We start from the raw sequence: 17,021 nt of genomic DNA, 5'->3' as shown, positions 1-17,021 counted from the left end.
AAACCAACTTATGCTTGCTTAAGGGGAAAGGTGAGTTGGGGTGCTGCATAAAACCAGAGATTGAAATGAGCACAGATAAAGTTCCTTAAGCCAAATATGGAATAGACAAGAGCTACTCCTTGCTCAAAGAAATGGACTCAACACCGCATATTAAACGCCTAAGAATGTACCTGACTAGTAAGTATCTTAAAACATAGGGATTGCTATGTCTCCGAAAGAGAATCAAGCATGTGTACAGGGGCATAAACGCAGCAGTGATAGGATTGGAGATGTTCGGTGAGCAAATGAAGACCCTTTGAAGTCATATTGCATGGTACCCATTACACGGGTCTCAACTACCCAGGTTTAAGGTATTCTTCCTTCAGGTAAAACATGCATGTGGAACCCAGAGTATGATCAACCATGTGAACGGGAGACGTGTTCAAATATGTCTCAGTTTTCGTACCCTGGTACTCGGGTGCAACATTCCAGACGCTTTACTAACACTCTCCCGACTTGGAGAGTCAGTCCCTTTAACCTCCTGTTTGGCCCAGTTTGCAATTTCTGCGGAAGATTAACAGGAATAGCGAGAACCAATGAGAGGCTAGCTGGAGGTGTCTGGACGGGCAAATTTAACTCTCATTTCCCACCAGGAAGAGGAATTAACCAATGGCTCAGAATGCCGGGCCGGAACCAGATTAGGGCCTGAAGCCATCATGCGGTGTTGCGGCCAGGTCACAAGAAAGCGAGTTGAAGAAAGGAGCTCAGGGGCACTGTAATTCACAAACCTGCAGAGTTATAAATGACAGCTATCGTCCAAAAATAGACTGAAGTAAGGCTGCCAAGAGGACTTGAAAGCGGGGCAGAATTGCAGGAAACCGATTTCAGGAGGTAGACTGGAATTGCATTGAAAGCATAGGAAAAGAGGCAGAACGTCCACAATGATGCACTTGGCCAAAAAGGGCGTATGCGTTTTTTCCTGAATATATTCAGGAAAAAACGCATACGCCCTTTTTGGCCAACCAAGCAAGCTTGCAAAGGAAATCTGCACTACAATGAAGTCTCACTTCCCCCCGGTCAAAAGGGCCATCTGAAAAAAGTGTAAAATCCAGAAAGGCAGGACAGGCCATGGAGAACTGGGAGCCTTGTTATGCTGAAGGGCGGGATGTAAATTGCCAACAAACACTCGGGAGAAGTGTATGGTGTTTCCTGAAACATCTAAAAAACAAAGCAAGAGAGCCTAGGGCACTTCCACTTATGGTCCTATAGCTTAGGGAATTTAAAATCAAAAAGACACAGCCACCCCAAAGTTTCGAATGGCTCTGTTTACAAGAACCTCGTTTACAGTACAAGTTCAACATCGCAGAAAGTGAAAAATGGATAAAAAAGTTGTGGTATTTACTTACAAAGCAATATCACTCAGCAATGAAATCTGTGTCATCAGGCCCTTAGCAGCACAATGAGTGGATTCAGGTATGATGATTCTAACTGAAATAAGTCACACAGAAACAGAAACATCATAAGATATCAGTAATACACAGAATGTAAACTTGGCTACACAGGAACTGAATTACAGAACAGAACAGGGTCTCAAATTTAGAAAACCAACTTATGCTTGCTTAAGGGGAAGGGTGAGTTGGGGTGCTGCATAAAACCAGAGATTGAAATGAGCACAGATAAAGTTCCTTAAGCCAAATATGGAATAGACAAGAGCTACTCCTTGCTCGAAGAAATGGACCCAACACCGCATATTAAACGCCTAAGAATGTACCTGACTAGTAAGTATCTTAAAACCTAGGGATTGCTATGTCTCCGAAAGAGAATCAAGCATGTGTACAGGGGCATAAACGCAGCAGTGATAGGATTAGAGAGGTTCGGTGAGCAAATGAAGACCCTTTGAAGTCATATTGCATGGTACCCATTCCACGGGTTTCAACTACCCAGGTTTTAGGTATTCTTCCTTCAGGTAAAACATGCATGTGGAACCCAGAGTATGATCAACCATGAGATCGGGAGACGTGTTCAAATATGTCTCAGTTTTCCTCCCCTGGTACTCGGGTGCAACATTCCAGACGCTTTACTAACACTGTCCCCACTTGGAGAGTCAGCGCCTTTAACCTCCTGTTTGGCCCAGTTTGCAATTTCTGCGGAAGATGAACAGGAATAGCGAGAACCAATGAGAGACTAGCTGGAGGTGTCTGGACGGGCAAATTTAACTCTCATTTCCCACCAGGAAGAGGAAATAACCAAAGGCTCAGCGTGCCGTACCGGAATCAGATTAGGGCCTGAAGCCATCCTGCGGTGTTGCGGCCAGCTCAAAAGAAAGCGAGTTGAAGAAAGGAGCTCAGGGGCACTGTAATTCACAAACCTGCAGAGTTATAAATGACAGCTATCGTCCAAAAATAGACTGAAGTAAGGCTGCCCAGAGGACTTGAAAGCAGGGCAGAATTGCAGGAAACCGATTTAAGGAGGTAGACTGGAATTGCATTGAAAGCATAGGAAAAGAGGCAGAACGTCCACAATGATGTACTTGGCCAAAAAGGGCATATGCGTTTTTTCCTGAATATATTCAGGAAAAAACGCATACGCCCTTTTTGGCCAACCAAGCAAGCTTGCAAAGGAAATCTACACTACAATGAAGTCTCACTTCCCCCCGGTCAAAAGGGCCATCTGAAAAAAGTGTAAAATCCAGAAAGGCAGGACAGGCCATGGAGAACTGGGAGCCTTGTTATGCTGATGGGCGGGATGTAAATTGCCAACAACCACTCGGGAGAAGTGTATGGTGTTTCCTGAAACATCTAAAAAACAAAGCAACAGAACCTAGGGCACTTCCACTTATGGTCCTATAGCTTAGGGAAATTAAAATCAAAAAGACACAGCCACCCCAAAGTTTGGATCGGCTCTGTTTACAAGAACCTCGTTTACAGTACAAGTTCAACATTGCAGAAAGTGAAAAATGGATAAAGAAGTTGTGGTATTTACTTACAAAGCAATATCACTCAGCAATGAAATCTGTGTCATCAGGCCCTTAGCAGCACAATGAGTGGATTCAGGTATGATGATTCTAACTGAAATAAGTCACACAGAAAAAGAAACATCATAAGATATCAGTAATACACGGAATGTAAACTTGGCTACACAGGAACTGAATTACAGAACAGAACAGGGTCTCAAATTTCGAAAACCAACTTATGCTTGCTTAAGGGGAAAGGTGAGTTGGGGTGCTGCATAAAACCAGAGATTGAAATGAGCACAGATAAAGTTCCTTAAGCCAAATATGGAATAGACAAGAGCTACTCCTTGCTCAACGAAATGGACTCAACACCGCATATTAAACGCCTAAGAATGTACCTGACTAGTAAGTATCTTAAAACCTATGGATTGCTATGTCTCCGAAAGAGAATCAAGCATGTGTACAGGGGCATAAACGCAGCAGTGATAGGATTGCAGAGGTTCGGTGAGCAAATGAAGACCCTTTGAAGTCATATTGCATGGTACCCATTCCACGGGTTTCAACTACCCAGGTTTTAGGTATTCTTCCTTTAGCTAAAACATGCATGTGGAACCCAAGTATGATCAACCATGTGAACGGGAGACGTGTTCAAATATGTCTCAGTTTTCTTCCCCTGGTACTCGGGTGCAACATTCCAGACGCTTTACTAACACTCTCCCGACTTGGAGAGTCAGTCCCTTTAACCTCCTGTTTGGCCCAGTTTGCAATTTCTGCGGAAGATGAACAGGAATAGCGAGAACCAATGAGAGGCTAGCTGGAGGTGTCTGGACGGGCAAATTTAACTCTCATTTCCCACCAGGAAGAGGAAATAACCAAAGGCTCAGCATGCCGTGCCAGAACCAGATTAGGGCCTGAAGCCATCCTGCGGTGTTGCGGCCAGGTCACAAGAAAGCGAGTTGAAGAAAGGAGCTCAGGGGCACTGTAATTCACAAACCTGCAGAGTTATAAATGACAGCTATCGTCCAAAAATAGACTGAAGTAAGGCTGCCAAGAGGACTTGAAAGCGGGGCAGAATTGCAGGAAACCGATTTCAGGAGGTAGACTGGAATTGCACTGAAGGCATAGGAAAAGAGGCAGAACGTCCACAATGATGCACTTGGCCAAAAAGTGCGTATGCGTTTTTTCCTGAATATATTCAGGAAAAAACGCATACGCCCTTTTTGGCCAACCAAGCAAGCTTACAAAGGAAATCTGCACTACAATGAAGTCTCACTTCCCCCCGGTCAAAAGGGCCATCTGAAAAAAGTGTAAAATCCAGAAAGGCAGGACAGGCCATGGAGAACTGGGAGCCTTGTTATGCTGATGGGCGGGATGTAAATTGCAAACAACCACTCGGGAGAAGTGTATGGTGTTTCCTGAAACATCTAAAAAACAAAGCAACAGAGCCTAGGGCACTTCCACTTATGGTCCTATAGCTTAGGGAATTTAAAATCAAAAAGACACAGCCACCCCAAAGTTTGGAATGGCTCTGTTTACAAGAACCTCGTTTACAGTACAAGTTGAACATCGCAGAAAGTGAAAAATGGATAAAGAAGTTGTGGTATTTACTTACAAAGCAATATCACTCAGCAATGAAATCTGTGTCATCAGGCCCTTAGCAGCACAATGAGTGGATTCAGGTATGATGATTCTAACTGAAATAAGTCACACAGAAAAAGAAACATCATAAGATATCAGTAATACACGGAATGGAAACTTGGCTACACAGGAACTGAATTACAGAACAGAACAGGGTCTCAAATTTAGAAAACCAACTTATGCTTGCTTAAGGGGAAAGGTGAGTTGGGGTGCTGCATAAAACCAGAGATTGAAATGAGCACAGATAAAGTTCCTTAAGCCAAATATGTAATAGACAAGAGCTACTCCTTGCTCAACGAAATGGACTCAACACCGCATATTAAACGCCTAAGAATGTACCTGACTAGTAAGTATCTTAAAACCTATGGATTGCTATGTCTCCGAAAGAGAATCAAGCATGTGTACAGGGGCATAAACGCAGCAGTGATAGGATTGGAGAGGTTTGTGAGCAAATGAAGACCCTTTGAAGTCATATTGCATGGTACCCATTCCACGGGTTTCAACTACCCAGGTTTTAGGTATTCTTCCTTCAGCTAAAACATGCATGTGGAACCCAAGTATGATCAACCATGTGAACGGGAGACGTGTTCAAATATGTCTCAGTTTTCTTCCCCTGGTACTCGGGTGCAACATTCCAGAGGCTTTACTAACACTCTCCCGACTTGGAGAGTCAGTCCCTTTAACCTCCTGTTTGGCCCAGTTTGCAATTTCTGCGGAAGATGAACAGGAATAGCGAGAACCAATGAGAGGCTAGCTGGAGGTGTCTGGACGGGCAAATTCAACTCTCATTTCCCACCAGGAAGAGGAATTAACCAAAGGCTCAGCATGCCGGGCCGGAACCAGATTAGGGCCTGAAGCCATCCTGCGGTGTTGCGGCCAGGTCACAAGAAAGCGAGTTGAAGAAAGGAGCTCAGGGGCACTGTAATTCACAAACCTGCAGAGTTATAAATGACAGCTATCGTCCAAAAATAGACTGAAGTAAGGCTGCCAAGAGGACTTGAAAGCGGGGCAGAATTGCAGGAAACCGATTTCAGGAGGTAGACTGGAATTGCATTGAAAGCATAGGAAAAGAGGCAGAACGTCCACAATGATGCACTTGGCCAAAAAGGGCGTATGCGTTTTTTCCTGAATATATTCAGGAAAAAACGCATACGCCCTTTTTGGCCAACCAAGCAAGCTTGCAAAGGAAATCTGCACTACAATGAAGTCTCACTTCCCCCTGTTCAAAAGGGCCATCTGAAAAAAGTGTAAAATCCAGAAAGGCAGGACAGGCCATGGAGAACTGGGAGCCTTGTTATGCTGATGGGCGGGATGTATATTGCCAACAACCACTCGGGAGAAGTGTATGGTGTTTCCTGAAACATCTAAAAAACAAAGCAACAGAGCCTAGGGCACTTCCACTTATGGTCCTATAGCTTAGGGAATTTAAAATCAAAAAGACACAGCCACCCCAAAGTTTCGAACGGCTCTGTTTACAAGAACCTCGTTTACAGTACAAGTTCAACATCGCAGAAAGTGAAAAATGGATAAAGAAGTTGTGGTATTTACTTAAAAAGCAATATCACTCAGCAATGAAATCTGTGTCATCAGGCCCTTAGCAGCACAATGAGTGGATTCAGGTATGATGATTCTAACTGAAATAAGTCACACAGAAAAAGAAACATCATAAGATATCAGTAATACACGGAATGTAAACTTGGCTACACAGGAACTGAATTACAGAACAGAACAGGGTCTCAAATTTAGAAAACCAACTTATGCTTGCTTAAGGGGAAAGGTGAGTTGGGGTGCTGCATAAAACCAGAGATTGAAATGAGCACAGATAAAGTTCCTTAAGCCAAATATGGAATAGACAAGAGCTACTCCTTGCTCAACGAAATGGACTCAACACCGCATATTAAACGCCTAAGAATGTACCTGACTAGTAAGTATCTTAAAACCTATGGATTGCTATGTCTCTGAAAGAGAATCAAGCATGTGTACAGGGGCATAAACGCAGCAGTGATAGGATTGGAGAGGTTCGGTGAGCAAATGAAGACCCTTTGAAGTCATATTGCATGGTACCCATTCCACGGGTTTCAACTACCCAGGTTTTAGGTATTCTTCCTTCAGCTAAAACATGCATGTGGAACCCAAGTATGATCAACCATGTGATCGGGAGACGTGTTCAAATATGTCTCAGTTTTCTTCCCCTGGTACTCGGGTGCAACATTCCAGACGCTTTACTAACACTCTCCCCACTTGGAGAGTCAGCGCCTTTAACCTCCTGTTTGGCCCAGTTTGCAATTTCTGCGGAAGATGAACAGGAATAGCGAGAACCAATGAGAGGCTAGCTGGAGGTGTCTGGACGGGCAAATTCAACTCTCATTTCCCACCAGGAAGAGGAAATAACCAAAGGCTCAGCATGCCGTGCCAGAACCAGATTAGGGCCTGAAGACATCCTGCGGTGTTGCGGCCAGGTCACAAGAAAGCGAGTTGAAGAAAGGAGCTCAGGGGCACTGTAATTCACAAACCTGCAGAGTTATAAATGACAGCTATCGTCCAAAAATAGACTGAAGTAAGGCTGCCAAGAGGACTTGAAAGCGGGGCAGAATTGCAGGAAACCGATTTCAGGAGGTAGACTGGAATTGCATTGAAAGCATAGGAAAAGAGGCCGAACGTCCACAATGATGCACTTGGCCAAAAAGGGTGTATGCGTTTTTTCCTGAATATATTCAGGAAAAAACGCATACGCCCTTTTTGGCCAACCAAGCAAGCTTACAAAGGAAATCTGCACTACAATGAAGTCTCACTTCCCCCCGGTCAATAGGGCCATCTGAAAAAAGTGTAAAATCCAGAAAGGCAGGACAGGCCATGGAGAACTGGGAGCCTTGTTATGCTGATGGGCGGGATGTAAATTGCAAACAACCACTCGGGAGAAGTGTATGGTGTTTCCTGAAACATCTAAAAAACAAAGCAACAGAGCCTAGGGCACTTCCACTTATGGTCCTATAGCTTAGGGAATTTAAAATCAAAAAGACACAGCCACCCCAAAGTTTGGAATGGCTGTGTTTACAAGAACCTCGTTTACAGTACAAGTTCAACATCGCAGAAAGTGAAAAATGGATAAAGAAGTTGTGGTATTTACTTACAAAGCAATATCACTCAGCAATGAAATCTGTGTCATCAGGCCCTTAGCAGCACAATGAGTGGATTCAGGTATGATGATTCTAACTGAAATAAGTCACACAGAAAAAGAAACATCATAAGATATCAGTAATACACGGAATGTAAACTTGGCTACACAGGAACTGAATTACAGAACAGAACAGGGTCTCAAATTTAGAAAACCAACTTATGCTTGCTTAAGGGTAAAGGTGAGTTGGGGTGCTGCATAAAACCAGAGATTGAAATGAGCACAGATAAAGTTCCTTAAGCCAAATATGGAATAGACAAGAGCTACTCCTTGCTCAACGAAATGGACTCAACACCGCATATTAAACGCCTAAGAATGTACCTGACTAGTAAGTATCTTAAAACCTATGGATTGCTATGTCTCCGAAAGAGAATCAAGCATGTGTACAGGGGCATAAATGCAGCAGTGATAGGATTGGAGAGGTTCGTGAGCAAATGAAGACCCTTTGAAGTCATATTGCATGGTACCAATTCCACGGGTTTCAACTACCCAGGTTTTAGGTATTCTTCCTTCAGCTAAAACATGCATGTGGAACCCAAGTATGATCAACCATGTGAACGGGAGACGTGTTCAAATATGTCTCAGTTTTCTTCCCCTGGTACTCGGGTGCAACATTCCAGACGCTTTACTAACACTCTCCCGACTTGGAGAGTCAGTCCCTTTAACCTCCTGTTTGGCCCAGTTTGCAATTTCTGCGGAAGATGAACAGGAATAGCGAGAACCAATGAGAGGCTAGCTGGAGGTGTCTGGACGGGCAAATTTAACTCTCATTTCCCACCAGGAAGAGGAAATAACCAAAGGCTCAGTGTGCCGTGCCGGAACCAGATTAGGGCCTGAAGCCATCCTGCGGTGTTGCGGCCAGCTCACAAGAAAACGAGTTGAAGAAAGGAGCTCAGGGGCACTGTAATTCACAAACCTGCAGAGTTATAAATGACAGCTATCGTCCAAAAATAGACTGAAGTAAGGCTGCCAAGAGGACTTGAAATCGGGGCAGAATTGCAGGAAACCGATTTCAGGAGGTAGACTGGAATTGCATTGAAAGCATAGGAAAAGAGGCCGAACGTCCACAATCATGCACTTGGCCAAAAAGGGCATATGCGTTTTTTCCTGAATATATTCAGGAAAAAACGCATACGCCCTTTTTGGCCAACCAAGCAAGCTTGCAAAGGAAATCTGCACTACAATGAAGTCTCACTTCCCCCCGGTCAAAAGGGCCATCTGAAAAAAGGGTAAAATCCAGAAAGGCAGGACAGGCCATGGAGAACTGGGAGCCTTGTTATGCTGATGGGCGGGATGTAAATTGCCAACAACCACTCGGGAGAAGTGTATGGTGTTTCCTGAAATATCTAAAATACAAAGCAACAGAACCTAGGGCACTTCCACTTATGGTCCTATAGCTTAGGGAAATTAAAATGAAAAAGACACAGCCACCCCAAAGTTTGGAACGGCTCTGTTTACAAGAACCTCGTTTACAGTACAAGTTCAACATCGCAGAAAGTGAAAAATGGATAAAGAAGTTGTGGTATTTACTTACAAAGCAATATCACTCAGCAATGAAATCTGTGTCATCAGGCCCTTAGCAGCACAATGAGTGGATTCAGGTATGATGATTCTAACTGAAATAAGTCACACAGAAAAAGAAACATCATAAGATATCAGTAATACACGGAATGGAAACTTGGCTACACAGGAACTGAATTACAGAACAGAACAGGGTCTCAAATTTCGAAAACCAACTTATGCTTGCTTAAGGGGAAAGGTGAGTTGGGGTGCTGCATAAAACCAGAGATTGAAATGAGCACAGATAAAGTTCCTTAAGCCAAATATGGAATAGACAAGAGCTACTCCTTGCTCAACGAAATGGACTCAACACCGCATATTAAACGCCTAAGAATGTACCTGACTAGTAAGTATCTTAAAACCTATGGATTGCTATGTCTCCGAAAGAGAATCAAGCATGTGTACAGGGGCATAAACGCAGCAGTGATAGGATTGGAGAGGTTCGTGAGCAAATGAAGACCCTTTGAAGTCATATTGCATGGTACCCATTCCACGGGTTTCAACTACCCAGGTTTTAGGTATTCTTCCTTCAGCTAAAACATGCATGTGGAACCCAAGTATGATCAACCATGTGAACGGGAGACGTGTTCAAATATGTCTCAGTTTTCTTCCCCTGGTACTCGGGTGCAACATTCCAGACGCTTTACTAACACTCTCCCGACTTGGAGAGTCAGTCCCTTTAACCTCCTGTTTGGCCCAGTTTGCAATTTCTGCGGAAGATGAACAGGAATAGCGAGAACCAATGAGAGGCTAGCTGGAGGTGTCTGGACGGGCAAATTCAACTCTCATTTCCCACCAGGAAGAGGAATTAACCAAAGGCTCAGCATGCCGGGCCGGAACCAGATTAGGGCCTGAAGCCATCCTGCGGTGTTGCGGCCAGGTCACAAGAAAGCGAGTTGAAGAAAGGAGCTCAGGGGCACTGTAATTCACAAACCTGCAGAGTTATAAATGACAGCTATCGTCCAAAAATAGACTGAAGTAAGGCTGCCAAGAGGACTTGAAAGCGGGGCAGAATTGCAGGAAACCGATTTCAGGAGGTAGACTGGAATTGCATTGAAAGCATAGGAAAAGAGGCAGAACGTCCACAATGATGCACTTGCCAAAAAGGGTGTATGCGTTTTTTCCTGAATATATTCAGGAAAAAACGCATACGCCCTTTTTGGCCAACCAAGCAAGCTTGCAAAGGAAATCTGCACTACAATGAAGTCTCACTTCCCCCCGGTCAAAAGGGCCATCTGAAAAAAGTGTAAAATCCAGAAAGGCAGGACAGGCCATGGAGAACTGGGAGCCTTGTTATGCTGATGGGCGGGATGTAATTTGCCAAAAACCACTTGGGAGAAGTGTATGGTGTTTCCTGAAACATCTGAAAAACAAAGCAACAGAACCTAGGGCACTTCCACTTATGGTCCTATAGCTTAGGGAAATTAAAATGAAAAAGACACAGCCACCCCAAAGTTTGGAACGGCTCTGTTTACAAGAACCTCGTTTACAGTACAAGTTCAACATCGCAGAAAGTGAAAAATGGATAAAGAAGTTGTGGTATTTACTTACAAAGCAATATCACTCAGCAATGAAATCTGTGTCATCAGGCCCTTAGCAGCACAATGAGTGGATTCAGGTATGATGATTCTAACTGAAATAAGTCACACAGAAAAAGAAACATCATAAGATATCACTAATACACGGAATGTAAACTTGGCTACACAGGAACTGCATTCCAAAACAGAACAGGGTCTCAAATTTAGAAAACCAACTTATGCTTGCTTAAGGGGAAAGGTGAGTTGGGGTGCTGCATAAAACCAGAGATTGAAATGAGCACAGATAAAGTTCCTTAAGCCAAATATGGAATAGACAAGAGCTACTCCTTGCTCAACGAAATGGACTCAAAACCCCATATTAAACGCCTAAGAATGTACCTGACTAGTAAGTATCTTAAAACCTATGGATTGCTATGTCTCCAAAAGAGAATCAAGCGTGTGTACAGGGGCATAAACGCAGCAGTGATAGGATTGGAGAGGTTCGGGGAGCAAATGAAGACCCTTTGAAGTCATATTGCATGGTACCCATTACACGGGTCTCAACTCTCCAGGTTTAAGGTATTCTTCCTTCAGCTAAAACATGCATGTGGAACCCAGAGTATGATCAACCATGTGAACGGGAGACGTGTTCAAATATGTCTCAGTTTTCCTCCCCTGGTACTCGGGTGCAACATTCCAGACGCTTTACTAACACTCTCCCGACTTGGAGAGTCAGTCCCTTTAACCTCCTGTTTGGCCCAGTTTGCAATTTCTGCGGAAGATGAACAGGAATAGCGAGAACCAATGAGAGGCTAGCTGGAGGTGTCTGGACAGGCAAATTCAACTCTCATTTCCCACCAGGAAGAGGAATTAACCAAAGGCTCAGCATGCCGGGCCGGAACCAGATTAGGGCCTGAAGCCATCCTGCGGTGTTGCGGCCAGGTCACAAGAAAGCGAGTTGAAGAAAGGAGCTCAGGGGCACTGTAATTCACAAACCTGCAGAGTTATAAATGACAGCTATCGTCCAAAAATAGACTGAAGTAAGGCTGCCAAGAGGACTTGAAAACGGGGCAGAATTGCAGGAAACCGATTTCAGGAGGTAGACTGGAATTGCATTGAAAGCATAGGAAAAGAGGCAGAACGTCCACAATGATGCACTTGGCCAAAAAGGGCGTATGCGTTTTTTCCTGAATATATTCAGGAAAAAACGCATACGCCCTTTTTGGCCAACCAAGCAAGCTTGCAAAGGAAATCTGCACTACAATGAAGTCTCACTTCCCCCTGGTCAAAAGGGCCATCTGAAAAAAGTGTAAAATCCAGAAAGGCAGGACAGGCCATGGAGAACTGGGAGCCTTGTTATGCTGATGGGCGGGATGTAAATTGCCAACAACCACTCGGGAGAAGTGTATGGTGTTTCCTGAAACATCTAAAAAACAAAGCAACAGAGCCTAGGGCACTTCCACTTATGGTCCTATAGCTTAGGGAATTTAAAATCAAAAAGACACAGCCACCCCAAAGTTTGGAACGGCTCTGTTTACAAGAACCTCGTTTACAGTACAAGTTCAACATCGCAGAAAGTGAAAAATGGTTAAAGAAGTTGTGGTATTTACTTAAAAATCAATATCACTCAGCAATGAAATCTGTGTCATCAGGCCCTTAGCAGCACAATGAGTGGATTCAGGTATGATGATTCTAACTGAAATAAGTCACACAGAAAAAGAAACATCATAAGATATCAGTAATACACGGAATGTAAACTTGGCTACACAGGAACTGAATTACAGAACAGAACAGGGTCTCAAATTTCGAAAACCAACTTATGCTTGCTTAAGGGGAAAGGTGAGTTGGGGTGCTGCATAAAACCAGAGATTGAAATGAGCACAGATAAAGTTCCTTAAGCCAAATATGGAATAGACAAGAGCTACTCCTTGCTCAACGAAATGGACTCAACACCGCATATTAAACGCCTAAGAATGTACCTGACTAGTAAGTATCTTAAAACCTATGGATTGCTATGTCTCCGAAAGAGAATCAAGCATGTGTACAGGGGCATAAACGCAGCAGTGATAGGATTGGAGAGGTTCGGTGAGCAAATGAAGACCCTTTGAAGTCATATTGCATGGTACCCATTCCACGGGTTTCAACTACCCAGGTTTTAGGTATTCTTCCTTCAGCTAAAACATGCATGTGGAACCCAAGTATGATCAACCATGTGAACGGGAGACGTGTTCAAATATGTCTCAGTTTTCTTCCCCTGGTACTCGGGTGCAACATTCCAGACGCTTTACTAACACTCTCCCGACTTGGAGAGTCAGTCCCTTTAACCTCCTGTTTGGCCCAGTTTGCAATTTCTGCGGAAGATGAACAGGAATAGCGAGAACCAATGAGAGACTACCTGGAGGTGTCTGGACGGGCAAATTTAACTCTCATTTCCCACCAAGAAGAGGAAATAACCAAAGGCTCAGTGTGCCGTGCCGGAACCAGATTAGGGCCTGAAGCCATCCTGCGGTGTTGCGGCCAGCTCACAAGAAAACGAGTTGAAGAAAGGAGCTCAGGGGCACTGTAATTCACAAACCTGCAGAGTTATAAATGACAGCTATCGTCCAAAAATAGACTGAAGTAAGGCTGCCAAGAGGACTTGAAAGCGGGGCAGAATTGCAGGAAACCGATTTCAGGAGGTAGACTGGAATTGCATTGAAAGCATAGGAAAAGAGGCCGAACGTCCACAATGATGCACTTGGCCAAAAAGGGCGTATGCGTTTTTTCCTGAATATATTCAGGAAAAAACGCATACGCCCTTTTTGGCCAACCAAGCAAGCTTGCAAAGGAAATCTGCACTACAATGAAGTCTCACTTCCCCCCGGTCAAAAGGGCCATCTGAAAAAAGTGTAAAATCCAGAAAGGCAGGACAGGCCATGGAGAACTGGGAGCCTTGTTATGCTGATGGGCGGGATGTAAATTGCCAACAACCACTCGGGAGAAGTGTATGGTGTTTCCTGAAACATCAAAAATACAAAGCAACAGAACCTAGGGCACTTCCACTTATGGTCCTATAGCTTAGGGAAATTAAAATCAAAAAGACACAGCCACCCCAAAGTTTGGAACGGCTCTGTTTACAAGAACCTCGTTTACAGTACAAGTTCAACATCGCAGAAAGTGAAAAATGGATAAAGAAGTTGTGGTATTTACTTACAAAGCAATATCACTCAGCAATGAAATCTGTGTCATCAGGCCCTTAGCAGCACAATGAGTGGATTCAGGTATGATGATTCTAACTGAAATAAGTCACACAGAAAAAGAAACATCATAAGATATCAGTAATACACGGAATGTAAACTTGGCTACACAGGAACTGAATTACAGAACAGAACAGGGTCTCAAATTTAGAAAACCAACTTATGCTTGCTTAAGGGTAAAGGTGAGTTGGGGTGCTGCATAAAACCAGAGATGGAAATGAGCACAGATAAAGTTCCTTTAGCCAAATATGGAATAGACAAGAGCTACTCCTTGCTCAACGAAATGGACTCAACACCGCATATTAAACGCCTAAGAATGTACCTGACTAGTAAGTATCTTAAAACCCATAGATTGCTATGTCTCCGAAAGAGAATCAAGCATGTGTACAGGGGCATAAACGCAGCAGTGATAGGATTGGAGAGGTTCGGTGAGCAAATGAAGACCCTTTGAAGTCATATTGCATGGTACCCATTCCACGGGTTTCAACTACCCAGATTTTAGGTATTCTTCCTTCAGCTAAAACATGCATGTGGAACCCAGAGTATGATCAACCATGTGATCTGGAGACGTGTTCAAATATGTCTCAGTTTTCCTCCCCTGGTACTCGGGTGCAACATTCCAGATGCTTTACTAACACTCTTCCGACTTGGAGAGTCAGTCCCTTTAACCTCCTGTTTGGCCCAGTTTGCAATTTCTGCGGAAGATGAACAGGAATAGCGAGAACCAATGAGAGGCTAGCTGGAGGTGTCTGGACGGGCAAATTCAACTCTCATTTCCCACCAGGAAGAGTAATTAACCAAAGGCTCAGCATGCCGGGCCGGAACCAGATTAGGGCCTGAAGCCATCCTGCGGAGTTGCGGCCAGGTCACAAGAAAGCGAGTTGAAGAAAGGAGCTCAGGGGCACTGTAATTCACAAACCTGCAGAGTTATAAATGACAGCTATCGTCCAAAAATAGACTGAAGTAAGGCTGCCAAGAGGACTTGAAAGCGGGGCAGAATTGCAGGAAACCGATTTCAGGAGGTAGACTGGAATTGCATTGAAAGCATAGGAAAAGAGGCAGAACGTCCACAATGATGCACTTGGCCAAAAAGGGCGTATGCGTTTTTTCCTGAATATATTCAGGAAAAAACGAATACGCCCTTTTTGGCCAACCAAGCAAGCTTGCAAAGGAAATCTGCACTACAATGAAGTCTCACTTCCCCCCGGTCAAAAGGGCCATCTGAAAAAAGTGTAAAATCCAGAAAGGCAGGACAGGCCATGGAGAACTGGGAGCCTTGTTATGCTGATGGGCGGGATGTAAATTGCCAAGAACCACTTGGGAGAAGTGTAAGGTGTTTCCTGAAACAACTAAAAAACAAAGCAACAGAACCTAGGGCACTTCCACTTATGGTCCTATAGCTTAGGGAAATTAAAATGAAAAAGACACAGCCACCCCAAAGTTTGGAACGGCTCTGTTTACAAGAACCTCGTTTACAGTACAAGTTCAACATCGCAGAAAGTGAAAAATGGATAAAGAAGTTGTGGTATTTACTTACAAAGCAATATCACTCAGAAATGAAATCTGTGTCATCAGGCCCTTAGCAGCACAATGAGTGGATTCAGGTATGATGATTCTAACTGAAATAAGTCACACAGAAAAAGAAACATCATAAGATATCACTAATACACGGAATGTAAACTTGGCTACACAGGAACTGCATTCCAAAACAGAACAGGGTCTCAAATTTAGAAAACCATCTTATGCTTGCTTAAGGGGAAAGGTGAGTTGGGGTGCTGCATAAAACCAGAGATTGAAATGAGCACAGATAAAGTTCCTTAAGCCAAATATGGAATAGACAAGAGCTACTCCTTGCGCAACGAAATGGACTCAACACCGCATATTAAACGCCTAAGAATGTACCTGACTAGTAAGTATCTTAAAACCTATGGATTGCTATGTCTCCGAAAGAGAATCAAGCATGTGTACATGGGCATAAATGCAGCAGTGATAGGATTGGAGGGGTTCGTGAGCAAATGAAGACCCTTTGAAGTCATATTGCATGGTACCCATTCCACGGGTCTCAACTCTCCAAGTTTAAGGTATTGTTCCTTCAGCTAAAACATGCATGTGGAACCTAGATTATGATCAACCATGTGATCGGGAGACGTGTTCAAATATGTCTCAGTTTTCGTACCCTGGTACTCGGGTTCAACATTCCAGACGCTTTACTAACACTCTCCCCACTTGGAGAGTCAGTCCCTTTAACCTCCTGTTTGGCCCAGTTTGCAATTTCTGTGGAAGATGAACAGGAATAGCGAGAACCAATGAGAGACTAGCTGGAGGTGTCTGGATGGGCAAATTTAACTCTCATTTCCCACCAGGAAGAGGAATTAACCAAAGGCTCAGTGTGCCATGCCAGAACCAGATTAGGGCCTGTAGACATCCTGCGGTGTTGCGGCCAGGTCACAAGAAAGCGAGTTGAAGAAAGGAGCTCAGGGGCACTGTAATTCACAAACCTGCAGAGTTATAATTGACAGCTATCGTCCAAAAATAGACTGAAGTAAGGCTGCCAAGAGGACTTGAAAGCGGGGCAGAATTGCAGGAAACCGATTTCAGGAGGTAGACTGGAATTGCATTAAAGGCATAGGAAAAGAGGCAGAAGGCCCACAATGATGCACTTGGCCAAAAAGGGCGTATGCGTTTTTTCCTGAATATATTCAGGAAAAAACGCATACGCCCTTTTTGGCCAACCAAGCAAACTTGCAAAGGAAATCTGCACTACAATGAAGTCTCACTTCTCCCCGGTCAAAAGGGCCATCTGAAAAAAGTGTAAACTCCAGAAAGGCAGGACAGGCCATGGAGAACTGGGAGCCTTGTTATGCTGATGGGCGGGATGTAAATTGCCAACAGATGCTCAGGAGAAGTGTATGGTGTTTCCTGAAACATCTAAAAAACAAAGCATCAGAGCCTAGGGCACTTCC

The 17,021-nt window shown here is 44.0% G+C and overlaps 1 long non-coding RNA gene across 3 annotated transcripts in view; it reads right to left on the bottom strand.

Annotated features, from left to right (window-relative positions):
• Nucleotides 1-17,021, bottom strand: part of LOC307181290 — a 500,419-nt gene that overhangs the window by 260,478 nt on the left and 222,920 nt on the right. For all 3 annotated transcript variants that reach the window (XR_013826336.1, XR_013826337.1, XR_013826338.1), the window contains exons 4-5: nucleotides 12,433-12,514; nucleotides 6,119-6,200 (exon numbers count right to left, since the gene is read on the bottom strand). This is a non-coding gene — a long non-coding RNA (uncharacterized lncRNA). The remainder of the gene's footprint in view (nucleotides 1-6,118; nucleotides 6,201-12,432; nucleotides 12,515-17,021) is intronic.

This window comes from Stenella coeruleoalba (assembly GCF_951394435.1).
Source record: "Stenella coeruleoalba genome assembly, contig: scaffold_134, whole genome shotgun sequence".
Lineage (NCBI taxonomy): Eukaryota > Metazoa > Chordata > Mammalia > Artiodactyla > Delphinidae > Stenella > Stenella coeruleoalba.
This window is presented reverse-complemented; position numbering and strand designations above follow the sequence as displayed.